We start from the raw sequence: 13,100 nt of genomic DNA on the forward strand, positions 1-13,100 counted from the left end.
TGGTGTGTAGGTAACAGATAACAAAGGTTTAACAAACGTAACACACAAGCGAAGTTAGAGAGGTGGACAGAAAGCTATGCAGCGAAGTTCTCATATAGGCGAAGTTAGGTTAACTTCGCCCAGACACCACTCCGATGCACGAACGTTGCAATTCCAGACCCTGTGAGTTGAAAATATGAACAATCAGAGATTGAAAACATGTAGGGGAGGGTGTGATTAAGGTTCCGAATAACCATTTATCACCAAAACAATCTTAAACCGATGAGAAATAGTGTCATAAGGGTTTTTCAATAAAACTGATTAAAAACAGACATTGTGGAACTGATTAACAACCATAAGATATAAATTATGATTCAAAAGAGGCCGAAGAACCTTAATTGCAGAGGAGAAACGAATTACAATGAAGTTGATCAAAGGTTAAGTTCGCCGAGGGTTTTAGAAACAAAGGTTTGACCGAGTTTAACCCTTGTTGGCCTTTTATATTGTTTAGAAAAACCCAATGGCGAAGTTATGGTAACTTCGCCCCTATATTTAAGTTCGCCTGGATCATAACTTCGCCACAACGAAGTTTGTATTATAAATTGATCAAGAAAAATGAGTAACTAAGATTTTAATTCAAACACAATGAAGATAACCCAAATAACGTATAACAAAAGTAAAGTAAAAGGACGGGATCAAATTTCAGTCTTCCAGAAACCCTGCATGTTTAAGAAAAGATCCGAACAGGAATCATACTGATTAAGAGGCTGTCACACGGATTCATGTTCAGCGTTATTATGACATAGAGAAATAGGTTGTAGGCAGGTATAAAACTTAGTGTGGTTTTCATTGCTTCTGTGATACGGATTATGTTCAATTAAATTCAAAATTTAGATGGACATCACTTGAGAAATTTTGATGCCTCCTATCTATTCTCAAGGCGTATTTGGCTTTCCCTAGATCACCCCGATTTGACTTCGACCCGTAGTGTCTAATCAAACATTATACACGAGTCGTCTTTACAATCCTTTGAATTTGCTTTCACAAGACTCAGTCGGTGTCTTATCCTTGATATTTGTGACTTGATGAACTTCGTAAGACATAATGATAATAATTTTTATCCTTTTTTTTAATATAACCATAACACACACTTGCAAGTCCCGAATCTAGATCACTGCAGAAAAAGAACACAATCTTCGCGGGGATCAAGACACTCACGGGCTCGTGTATGACTGGGTAATCACTTTTCTGCCTATCATTCGGAGAGATATATGTGGAGACATGCACATTTCAAAATGACTCTCCACAGTAAATCGAGTAAGTTTAGTTTGTATCACTTCTACTTTTACGCACCATAGAAAGCTACCATACCAGACAGTGACTGTTCTAGAGTCTTTTAGGCCTAATAACTTCACCTGTTAGGCACACAAAATCAGTTTATCTATCACTTTCCAAGGGTTGGATCAATTTCCAATTTAACACCAATTTTGAAACTTCGTGCGAAGCTATAGACTGAAAAAAATATATCATTTCCCAAAATATATATATATATATATATATATATATATATATATATATATTCAGGCGCCCCGATCATTTCTAAGTCTTAAGGTAAATGGCTATCCTAAAAATCCAGTGGATTAGCAGGACCAACCACATATGAATATGTGTTCTTCCGACAAAGTATAATCAACATAATTTTCAACGAAGGAATAAAAACACATCATAAACCGCCCAGGTTTCTTTAAGTTATTAGGTTAATGGCTATCCTTTTAGTCTACAAGTATATGCAAAGACCAAACATATTCAAGAATATGTCCTTCAACTTAAGCTACCGACATAATTTTCAGCGATAGTGATGTCTTTTTTAATAAAAACGCAAAGAGAACACGGTTACTCGGGATTGATCATCCCATTAAGCTCAATAAGGTTTTGAAAACGGGATCGGTCAAAAGCTTTTGTAAAAAGATCGGAAAAGTTATCCAGTGAATCAACCTTTTCAAGCACGATTAATTTCTTCTCAACACAATCCCGTATGAAATGATGATGAATGTCAATATGTTTTGTTTTACTATGTTTAACGGGATTGTTAGTTACTAAGATAGCAGCAGTGTTATCAATGCAAATAGGAGTTTGAGTGAAATTCAGACCATAATCGCGCATTTGTTGTTGTATCCATAAAACCTGGGTGCAGCAGTTCGATGTTGCCATGTATTCTGCTTCGCAGGTGGATATGGCTACAGAGGTTTGCTTCTTGCACTGCCAAGACACCAATTTTTCTCCAAGAAACTGACAGCCACCGGTTGTTGACTTCCTGTTCTGATTGCATCCTCCATAGTCAGAGTTAGTGTATGCTACTAGATCCAGTTCTCCTCCTTTTGGATACCAGAGACCCAACTTAGGCTTTCCTTTAAGATACCGCAAAATTCTCTTCACTCCCTTCATGTGCAATTCCTTTGGGTTGGCCTGAAAACGAGCACAAAGACAAACTGTAAACATAATGTCAGGTCTAGAGGCAGTTAAATACATCAAAAAACCTATAATAGCTCGATACTGAGTGGGATCCACATCTTCATCACTTTCGAAATCAGCATCTAGTTTGTGGTTAACACAGATTGGAGTGTCAAACGGGGTACTATCGTCCATCTTAAAACGCTTAAGCACATCGTGAACATATTTAGTTTGATGAATGAACATGCCATCCTTCTTCTGATCTACCTGTAAACCCATAAAGAAAGTTAATTCACCCATGGCGCTCATCTCAAACCTTTTCTTCATGACTGCTTCAAAGTCCTGACACATAGAAATTTTTGAGGCAGCGAAGATGATATCGTCCACATAGACCTGGACGAGAAGAAAATCATTCCCATTCCTTTTTACAAACAATGTATTGTTGATCTTTCCTCTTTCAAACTCATTTTCCAGCAAATAATCTGACAAAGTTGCGTACCAAGCTCGTGGGGCCTGATGTAGGCTATATAATGCTTTACTGAGCTTGTACACATGATCAGGAAAGTCTGGGTCAGGAAAACCCGGAGGATGCTCAACATATACCACTTCATCGACTTTTCCATTTAGAAACACACTTTTAACATCCAACTAAAACACTTTCATCTCTTTGTGTGCAGCAAAGGCTAGGAACAGTCGAATTGCCTACAATCTTGCCACATGAGCAAATACTTCATTGTAGTCGATCCCTTCTTTGTTGGTTAAACCCTTTGACAACTAATCTTGTCTTATTAGGAATGATTACCCCTTTCTCATCTCTCTTGCATTTGAATACCCACTTCGTACCGATTGCATGCACATCTCGTGATTTTTCAACCAAACGTCATACTTCCATTTTGTCAAACTGAGCCAGTTCTTCTTGATTGGCTTCAACCCACGAGCTATCCTTCAGTGCCATCTGATAGTTCTTTGGTTCAATCTGACTGATGAAACAGACATACAAGCATTCATTCATAATACCGGTGTTTTTAATGCTTGCATACACACATGTTTTTTCCTCCAAACTTCTTCTAGTTCGCACACAATTAGAAGGATTACCGATCACGTTCTCCAAGGGACGATTCTTGTGGATTCTAGTAGTTTGAACGGAACCAACTTCTAAGTCTTCTTCAAGATTCGAAGAAATTTCATCTGAGTTTTGTTAAGTGTGAAACAGATTGAAAAAGTCATCATCACTTGAGACAACATGCGATTCAACAACACTAAGAGTTGTAGATTGTTTTTCACTACACTGTGGACGATGCATGATGGTCTCTTCTTCATCGAATAGCATCTGAGTGGCCATTCTTTCATCTGTGTCTGCAAAATCCAAGTAAGGCAAATTAAAAGATTTAAATAATTTATCATAGTCGAATGCCTCTGCTGGTCCATTGTTAGGCTTTGTTGATTTGTAACTTGTAATGTCAGTGTTACAAATCACCTCAACCATGTTTTTCGATAAATTAAAGACTCTTTTGTTGGGTGTCCCAACAAAGTAGCCCACGAGAATACCTTCGTCAGCTTTCTCACCAAATTTTGAGTTAATTTTTTAAAATCGAACACGGGGACCCAAAAGGTTCAAGACCTTTTAGATTAGGCTTTCTACCATGCATTATTTCATAACAAGTTTTATTTAATCTTTTAACAGTTAAAACACAATTAAGGATATAGCATGCCGTGGAAACAGCCTCAACCCAGAACACCAAGGGAAGTTTAGCGTCTGCCATCATAGTCCTTGCGCCCTCGCTTAGAGTTATGTTCTTTCTTTTAGCTACTCCATTTTGTTGCGGAGTATATGGTGCGCTAAATTGATGTTCATTCTCTTTCTGTAAACAAAACATCTTCATTTGATAGTTCTTGAATTCTGTGTCGTTATCACTTCTTATGAACTTGACCTTTCCCCCAACAATATTTTCCACTTTGGTAATCAAGTTAATTACTAACTGAAATGTTTCATCTTTTTCCTTCAGAAAATAAACCCATGAGTAACGTGAGTAATCATCAGTTACTACCAAGCAATATGATGTTCCACCTAGACTTTTGACATTTATGGGACCAAAGAGATCCATGTGAAGCAAGTCCAAAGGTGTGACAATTGAGTTAACCCTTTTGGAGAGATTTAGGTTTCTTGTGCTGCTTTCCTTTCTTGCATGACAAACATTGATCTTAAAGTTGAAACATTTGAAAGGAACCCCTAGTGACAGCCCATTCTTGACAATATAGTTCATCTTTCGAAGATGGATATGACCCATTCTTCAGTGCCACAGTTCTGAATCAGACTCCGTTGCTTTTGTCAAAAGACATGATTCTTCCGTTGCCATCTCGGTTAACCGTATGTCCATTACATATGTGTTCTTCTCTCTTGGAGCTTTCATCGCGATCCAGGTTTCAGGGATCTTAAAACCAGGATAAAGCACGAGTGACTCATCCTTTGTAAAGTGCACAGTGTACTCTTTGTCACATGTCTGAGAGACACTCAAGAGATTGTGCTTTAATTCTTCCATGAATTTAACCTTTTTCCAACTTGATTCTCCAATTGGTAATCGTACCAATCCCAGTAATTTTTGCTCCACTTTCTCCTGCAAAGCTAACCCTTCCTCCTTGAACAGTTTTCCAATCACGTAACAATTTCTTGTTACCTATCATGTGTCGGGAACAACCACTGTCTACAACCCACATGTTGTTTACAGTCTTGTTCGACTGTTTCTGCACAATTAAAGAGAAGAATTAGAAGCGGGGGACCCAAGACCTTCTGGTCTTGGGTTGGTCAAACCTGTTAGCCTGCATCCAACTCCTTGGATGTCTGAAGTTCTTTTGAGGAATGCATCCATTTGATTTGAATGGAAGATTTCTAGGAAACTGGTTTTTAGGTCATCCAAACATCCTTGAGTTTCTAGCATTATTGGATTCAAAATTACCCGATCTGTGGATACTTGGGAAAAATGAGATTGGTTTATTTGAAATCTTGAATTTTTCCAACGATAAAAGTTGGATGCATTAGTATTCTTACCAGCATCGGTGTTAAAGTTTGTTTTATTCTCAGTTTTAGTTGGCCTCATATTTATAGAATTCCTCCTTTTCAGAGGACAGTCATTGACAAGATTTCCTACCCTGTTGCATCTAAAACAACTCTTGTTCAAACAATTTGTGTTCCTTTGAACGTTCGTATTGAATGTTATTGTAGACGATGAGGCTGTGTTGCTTTCATTCTGTCTCACGTAGGTAGGAACAAATGGATTTAAGGAAGATTTCTTTTCATCAAACTTGTAATCCTCCCCCCCCCCCCCGTTTGAGTAACACAACTTCATCTTTCATCTTAACATATTCAAAAGCTTTGTCCGAATTTGATGAACCAGGACTTGTGACATTAGAACTTGTCTGAGCCACTTCGCTCATATTAACCTCGGTGTTGTTTGAAGAGACTTTGATTGGAACTGTCTGATCAACTTCAACACAAACGGATTGCTGATTACTAGGATTATAAGTATAATTATTATTGAATGGTGGTGGAACTTCAGTGTATCCAATTCCCCCCTTTTTAATTGGGGAACGTTGAACACTCAGTATATGATCAAGCATTACTGAGGAATTCCTAAATTGTTCAATTTTCCTGTTCAATTCCACCACTTTTACCTGGTAATCAGCTATCTGTTTGTCCTTTTCAGCTATCAGTTTGGTCTTTTCTTCTACAACTTCATAGCTAATATCAATGACTTGTATTTTTTAGCTAGGGTGGCCTTAAGGCTTCTTATGTCTTTTTCACTAGCTTTTTTTTTACCGAATAGTTATTTTCTTTAGTTTTTGAATAATGATGTTCCTCTTTTAACGTTTTTAATTCTTTATCCAAACTAACAAACTGATCGGTTAAAGCTTTCAGTTGATCAGATATTTTTTCACATTGTTCACATTGAGTTTCAGAACATACCTCTGAGAGCTGATCATTCACTTCTACCATGTACGCTTGGTCCTCCATGGGTTCTTTGTCACATCTTCCAGTATCGATATTTACCAGATTCGCTTGCTCAATCACTTCCTTAACTTGTACATTCCAATTATACCTACCATTCTGTTAAGACACCATGGCCTTTATTTCATTTCCACTCCCATTTCCACTAACATTCCAATTATACCCACCATGAACCTTTTCACACTTCTTACTATCATTGCCATTTGCCACTGTAGATCCATTTCTTCCATGGCATCAGCATCTATCTAATCATAGTCCTCATCCAAGTTTTCAGGGTCTACTATCTTCCCTTTGATGTAATTCTCATAAGATGCAATGAAAGAAGCATAAATAGCAAAATGTTGTTTAGCAGACTTCACACTCATTGGCATCTTTAAGTAATTCATACTATAAGAACTGGTGGAGGAGTTACCGACTGAGGATTGAGGTTTTGAAGAAGTACTTCCACCCGCTACAAAGCATACGTCACCATCCACATTCATCACCACATGACCATCTTGAGTGGAGTTTGGTTCTCCACCTGAGTAGTAGGCAGTCGATTCTGTTTTAGAACTTACGTTTGGAGAGCCCTTTGCACCATACATTCTCGGATCCTGAACCTGATCAGTAGACGTCTCCTTTCGTACCATATTAAGTTCATAATTACGTAACTTGTTAACCCCTTATCCAAGTCAAAACTATCAAATTCTTTATCTTCTCTCATCAGAACTGTGTACATCTCCCATTTTGGTGGGAGAGCATCAAGAAGTTTATCCACAATCTCATTCTCCGAGTATTCTATGGAGTAATTATCCAACTCAGTCATTGAGTGGTAATATCGTGTGATGATGTCATCAAGAGATTCATTTTTAAGATACTTGAATACAGAGAATTGAGTTTTCAGCAGTTTTGTCTTTGAGTTACGAATCCCGACATTACCTTCGTAACGGTTCTCTTATGCTTCCCATAATTCTCTAGCAGATTTGTACTTTCTTAAAGTATGTAGTATCTCTTGTGGTAGTGCCATGGTTATGGCGGCTAGTGATTTACTTTCTGCTCCTTACATTTTCTTCTCATCATCCTTCATCTTATTATTCTTCTTAAGTTGCTCACGACCTTCGAACTCAGTAATCGGTGGAATGTACCCATCTTGAATGCAGACCCAAATTTTTTCATCTTGATACTTCACATACTGCTCAAACCTATCTTTCCAAGCAACAAAATCAGTTCCTTTAAGTAGCTTTCGAGCTTTAGTCACTGAGTCAGCTTCAACTTCCATCGTTACCAGTTCAGTGATGTTTATCGAAGTCATTCTTACCCAAAATGAAATCTAAAAGTTACCAAACTGCGTTCTGTGAACAGTAGTTGGCGAAGTTAGGATAACTTCGCCAACTTTGTTAACTTCGCTGATTTCAAACTTTGCTGACTTAATAATTTCGCTGACTTAGTAACTTCGCTGACTTAGTAACTTCGCTGACTTAATAACTTCGCTGACTTAATAAATTCGCTCTAGGACAACTTCGCCAGATGCTATATCTTCGCCAAAACCCTAATGTTACTTGACGGAAACTTCGATGTAGTATCTGCTAAGATGTTTTAGGCTGGAACTTTGATTTCGACGGTTGTGGGAGTAATAGGGTAGGCGAATAGGAGTTTATAGTTGAACAACAGACAAAAGAACGGTATTTTAGCGTGAAACGATTCCGTGAAAAGTCTAACGGAATAACTATAACACTCGTGTGATAATCCCAAACCACAAAATCACGAGCAAATGCTCTGATACCAATTGTAGGTTCCCATCCGGATGTACACAGGAGTATCTCATAACACGAGGGTGAAGAATCTCGTAAATGATATGCGTGTTTACACAAGTAATACGTTAAGAGCACAAGAACATGAAAACACAAATGAACACTTGTTCTCTTATGATGTAGAAAACCAACAACACCAAACAAGTATATCGCTCTTTTCAATACCAAACTGTCAAAAGTCTACCCAAAGGTAGCCAAAGTTAGGTTTATATATAGCGACAACTTCGCTTAACATACTAGGCGAAGTTGTCCCTAACTTCGCTACTAAACAAGTTCGCCCAATCCATAAACCAAACGAACACGTTCAACAAAATAAGAACAATGTAACGATTACAGACACAATAGACACGAGATAAATGAACTACTAGCATCATGCACCAACACAAGGATTTGAAGGAAATAGTGGGGGAAATTGGTGAGTCAGAAGGAATCATGGGTTTGAGCCGGTTAATGGGGGAAATAATTGGGATGAGGAAGTTGATGCACTGGTAAATCAGAGTTAACCAACCAGAAAGGGGTGACCGAGTTCAGGGTATTCAGATTAACATAGGAGGTTTGCTAAATCCCTAGGGGGTGAAGAGGAATTATGTAGCCCTGGTTCAGGGTGTTAACAGTCGGTTCAGGCCAGCTATGTCAGATGGAGCATCCCCGATTGTTCCATAGGTGGTAGTGCCGGGACAACATAATTTTAAGTCCCGGCAATCTTACATTAACATCGTGCCACATTTCCACGGGATGGCTTCCGAGGACCCGTATTAGCATTTGTCAGATTTTTCAGCTATTTGCGGGTCAATTGGTGACTGGATGTAAAGACCTACCAAGGATCTAGCCGCTAATACGATACATCGATTATGCATGAGATCTAAACGTTAAATTATTACTTTATTGATAAATATGGAGAGAATACATTACGGTGGATAAATACATAATAACTTATGGATCTCACTTATTCTGTGTGTGTGATCTCACTTAATTATGAGCAAGCAACAACCTATTTATAGGCTACATGCTCCATTCGTTAAGTTAACTCTAATTCGTTATGCCTTCATAACGAATTAGACGCCATTCGTCAACATTCCATGACGAATGGCAATAACTTAACGAACTTGCCCTCATTCTTTATGCTTCCATAACGAATGGGCTTATACCTTAAAGAACTAGCCTAGATCACTAACGAATGGATCTCATTCGCTATACAAACCATAGCGAATGGGCCATTTACAATAAATATTCAATCTAGACTATGTATAAGTTATTCAAATGCTACGGATGTAACGATTCCGACGAAACCCGGTATACCCTAACCGGTAGACAATAGTTACGTCATATTTAATGTCGGATACATGAATTACCATAGTAATTATACGAGAATACATGGTTCATTGTATTGATTGTACGTGAATATATAATTCACCGTATTGAATATGCGATCAATCGATCGATAGTTATTGAAACCCGAACGAATCGATGGTTCAATTATAGACGATATCTATAATATTTAGTGATTTTACGAAGCATTAATGCTTCGGGATAAGTAAAGTACGGCACAGAAAAAGAATTTCGATTTAATGTACGTCGGTACGTTAAACGAAACCTTTAATACCAAACCGAGCAAGAGATGATCGATCAAGCCGAAAAAGATGCACAATTATTAATACTATGATGTTTTAAGTTAATAAATGTCATGGTTTAAGTTTTAAATCGGTTTTATATAAATTTTATTTTTAAGCCGAAAAACGACCGTTTTAGCCTCGTTTTAAGCCGAATTAAACATTTAACCGAAAAACGAACTGAACCAGATTATCCAAAACATTATCCGGATTACGAGAATCTGAATATGTGGCTTAAAATGGAGATGTGGGTCCCACCCCACCCTCCAAGTGGTCCGATCGGCTTTGGGGTAACCCCCCTAGCCTTTCATTTCTTTTTTCACAAACACAAATCAACAATCCACCCATTCTCTCAAGATCAAGAACCAAAAACCGAGATTTTTAACAAGAAAAACCGAGGTAAAATTGTGTTATGTACGTGTTTATGTTCGTTTCTTGAGTGTTCTTGCAAGAAAAGGAGGTTTCCAAGTGAAAAAGGGTGAAAACCCGATATGGAACCAATTCTTGCATGATCAAGTGATGTATACGGGTTATACAAGGGATCTTGGTCCAAGAAAGGAGTTAAACAAACCAAAAACGAATTTTTACGGTTAAATCTTTGTTTTTATATCATAACCGAAACCATGAAATAAATGGCTTGATTGTGGGTGTAACTTGCTTGGTGTGGTGTTATTGTGCTTGTAGGTGCTGTATCTAGTTGCTAGCAAAGGCTAGAAAGTGAGATTCTTGCGATTTGAAGCTAGAAACACAAGGTAGTTCGGTTTTTGTACGGTTTATGAATTTTGGACAGATTGTGATACGTGTAGAGTTAGGTCATGAAATTTTACAGATGTGTTAGATAGATGAAAATATGAGTTCTGTGAATTTTTGGTAATTTTTGGACAAAGGATGAATATTTGGTGAATTTAATGCTCGGTTTGGCCAAAAATGGTGAAAAATAGTTAACTATCATGAAAAAATATGGAAAATTGCAGATAAGCTTTTTATATCATGTATAAGTCACACAAAAAATTTAAGGTCAGTTGGAGAAGTCTAAGTGGGCGTTTCGGTTAAACGAGTTCTAGGGTGTTCTAGCTCGGTTTTAGTAAAACTGGCATGTAAAAGAAGATTTTGGTTCTGGAAATATTACAGGGGACTATGTGGATGGCAGGGGACATCCAGGAAAAATTTGGGATTTTTCTAAGATCGTTTGGTATTTACGACATATTTAGTGTTTAAATGGTGTTTAAAAATAGATAAATAAATTTTAAATATAAGAATTAATTCTGGAAATATTTTTATAAAACTCCCCACTGTTAAAAAGTGATTTGTGCAAAATTTCAAGATCCGAGAGTAACGGATAATTATTTGTGCTAATTACAAACTTTTAAAGTTAAAACGCGTAAACCGGTGAAGTTCGCTTAAGCGAGCTGACTGGTGAATAAAAACCCTAAAAATGAACTATTTTTATATAATTGAGTTAAACAAGTAAGAATGAATCATCCGAAAATAATTCGGATGATTTGAGTAATTTTAACCTATTTTAACAGTTTCCGGTACGCTAAAGACGGAAACGGGTCCCGCGGCCAAACGGGGCGTCTAAACAGAGCTCAAATTTCACCACTTTAACTAAATTATCAGTCAACCACTATTTTCGGGTCGTGTGTGACCAAACTCATTTTTGAAACATACAAACGGATAACCGTGCTATGCACGCAAAACGAGAAAAATGACTAATAGTAGTTGTGACCATAGAACTCTAAACGACATCACAATCTGAGTCCGGAGAAGTGTTTCTGGGTTAACCTTGCCCCAGAACGGGTACAGTGCTGGGTTAACAGTGTCCCCAGATGTACCGGTTAACTTGGTTAAAGTTATATTAATAATGAGTGTATAGTAACGATCATAGGGATCATATTACAGATTAGACGTGTTAACTGATAATGATTGTTGTTACCTGCTTGCATGTGCTAAGGTGAGTTTCACGAGCCCCTTTTTCTGAACTGATTTCGAATATTTTCTCGGGGCGGAAGCATGTTTTTACTGAAATGTTTAAATACATAATGAACGCATGGATTTGCGTGGATTTATATATTTTATGGTACGGGAATCGTACGAAAATGTACTAAGATGGTAATTGTCTGAGTTGCTAACATTCTAAGGCCCCGGAACACGAGTGATTAACTGAAAGCCGGTAGAGTGTGGATAGTACTATTGGTCTGACAAACCCAACTGGTCCGGCATGGATTTGCTGATGTTTCCCAGCCAGTTGCACATGTCTATTTTGTTGACATTTATATTGCTATGTAATGTTAGACATAGCGGTTTGGGGCAGTTCCGTGGACGGGGGATATGTCACGGGTCCGTGGGCGGGGGATATGCCACGGGGATTGTGTGTGATAGTCAGAGGTTTCACTTGTGGGCTTAGCATAATTACATAGTAATTCTGGGTTAACATTGCCCCCGGAATGAGTACGGCACTGGGTTAACAGTGTCCCCAGATAATATTATATTTTGATATGGATTTATCATGGTTTACTCAAATTGTGAAACTCACCAACTATTCGTAGTTGACCCGTTTTCTCACATGCTTTTCAGGTACAATTAAGATGAAGTGATTGCTTACGTGCTAAGTGCTTGATGTGTGTAAGATTTGCGTGCAGGATATTAGGATACATTATAACAAATAGAATTATGTATCGTATTGTATGATGTGTGTATCACCTAGACGGTAATGAAATACAAGATAATGTAATTTGAAGTATATTAATGTATTCAGTTTTCTTTATAAACAATGTGGTTGATATCAGAGGTGTCTGTTGCATCCCGTTTACGTTTCCGCTGCGGTTGCGGGGTGTTACAGAACTTGGTATCAGAGCCATTGGTTATAAAAGAATTAGGATGTCTTTAAAAGATACCTAAAATATAACCAGTAGCTCAAGTATTATAGGATCTGAATATCAACTAATAATTTATAGTGACGAGAGCTGGATGAACTTGGATGGACAAGTGGGTTATTATGGTCCGGAACATAATAACAGACTTGTCCGCACGAGGGAATTCAGGGGAAGTCACGGGGTACGTTAATAGGTAAAAATGGCAACATATGTGTAAAGTATATAATATTATTTATACGTGCTAATGTGTGTATATATATATGTACATATCTTGTGGGTACATGTATTGAGAAATGGGACCCGGATAAGGAACCGGGGAAGGAAATAATAAAACGTACCGAGGATGCTGAAATTTCTAGAGCATCGGTTGATGATAAGTCTGACTTATTGG

Source organism: Bidens hawaiensis, unplaced genomic scaffold (genome assembly GCF_021521415.1).
Source record: "Bidens hawaiensis isolate Kalapana, Puna unplaced genomic scaffold, B.hawaiensis_p1.1 tig00025973_1, whole genome shotgun sequence".
Classification (NCBI taxonomy): domain Eukaryota; kingdom Viridiplantae; phylum Streptophyta; class Magnoliopsida; order Asterales; family Asteraceae; genus Bidens; species Bidens hawaiensis.